At 38.9% G+C, this 1,658-nt stretch overlaps 1 protein-coding gene across 2 annotated transcripts in view; it reads left to right on the top strand.

Annotated features, from left to right (window-relative positions):
• The window catches only part of svila (supervillin a), a 118,479-nt gene that overhangs the window by 8,759 nt on the left and 108,062 nt on the right, over positions 1–1,658 (top strand). The gene's annotated exons all lie outside the window — the stretch shown is intronic.

The raw sequence follows: 1,658 nt of genomic DNA, 5'->3' as shown, positions 1-1,658 counted from the left end.
GGCCCAAGAGATTGCAATATAAGCCTGTATATTACTGTTAGGAGTATACATACTGGTTGTCAAGGAAAGGATGTATAAATTAAACAAACTTCAGCTGGAGTCCCATTTACTACGGCAAAACTTTTAACCACATAAGTGAACTCTTTCCGTTCCGCGTTATTTCTACAGCCTTAAATACCAGTTTTCAGGCTGCCAAATAGTACAGTACAGACATTAGTGCTAGTGGACCTGAGATATCAGGGTTTCAATCTCCACCTTTGAAAGGTTTCCGCTTCTTAGCCAGATTACGTCCGACCCTGTCGTAAACTGTACGGGCGAGGCCTCAAAACCGAGAATAAATTGGAGCGTGATATGTTATGCAATTACAATTGTTTCCAGTCGCTTCATTTATCAATGTACGAGCAGTCTTCTACTCTGATTGGTGTGATCCGAACGTTTCATGAATCACACGTGAAGTCTGTCGTCAGATGATTTCTGCGCTGGTTTCTACGTTAGGTTGATAAATGAAAGCCAGTGTTCTTTAAGAGTTTCTCAATGTTTCATGGGACTGAAAGACTCATCTGCTGCCAAGAGCACATATTGTACATGACCGAGCCGCATTGATCACATTAGGAAGGGGGCTATGAGCCTTTTCCTGTCCTGGGGTCAGCCAGACATGAGCTGACCTTTACAACGCCTCGCTCTGTTTTGATGGTTGACCTCCACCAGTCAGGGGTAACCATTTGTCAATGACATCATGTGTTGCTATGATGAGGTGAATCAACAACAGACCCTGGTTGTATTGACAATGCCAAACTTTTAACTACTCACCATGGCAAGAGCTTCTTGTTTATTTTGTGTGTCTTTTGTGTTTATAGATATTAGTTTTTTGATTTAACATGAGTTGTTAATTTTTAGTAGTGTTGGACTTCTTAGTGTGGTTTTAATGGTATTACTTTTGCAAATGTTAACTTAGAGTTAGGGCTCGATTTTCCTTTGTGTTTTTAGTAGTCGTATATTTTTATGATAATGCGAAAGAACCTCACATCATAAAGTTTTTTTTTTAAAGTGGTTTAGCCACATAGATCCACATTCAGTGTTGTGTAACATAGCCAGAAATCAATAAAGCATAGAAACCTCCTAACTCAAAAAGACAGACACAAAAATGTTGATGTTTTTAGTTCTCCAATATAGTTATTTTATTATTTGTTTAGAACAGTTTTTAGAAACTTGGCAGGTTTATTCATTCCTTGAACTCACCAGGTTGTACATTTAATAATAAAAACAGCTGCCCAAAACTGTTGTTGCTGTTTCAAAGGAGCTCCAATAATGCTGCCAAATGCATTACTCCATTTTAATGCTCTTCGGGTCAAATTATGGACGCAAGGTGATCATAATACCATTTTGTGTTGTCCTTTTAAACGTCCCATGGCATGAAAATTTCACTTTATACGTTTTTTTTTTGACATTAATGAGTTCCCCCAGCCTGCTTATGGTCCCCAGTGGCTAGAAATGGTGAAAGGTGTAAACCGAGCCCTGGGTATCCTGATCTGCCTTTTGAGAAAATAAAAGCTCAGATGGACAAATCTGGAATCTTGCCCCTTATGAGGTCATAAGAAGTGGCTGTTATTCTGAAATAGACTGAAGATACAGTAGTAAGGGACCACTAAGGCCTAATA

The sequence above is a fragment of the Etheostoma cragini genome, chromosome 22 (genome assembly GCF_013103735.1).
Source record: "Etheostoma cragini isolate CJK2018 chromosome 22, CSU_Ecrag_1.0, whole genome shotgun sequence".
In the NCBI taxonomy this organism is placed as follows: domain Eukaryota; kingdom Metazoa; phylum Chordata; class Actinopteri; order Perciformes; family Percidae; genus Etheostoma; species Etheostoma cragini.
This window is presented reverse-complemented; position numbering and strand designations above follow the sequence as displayed.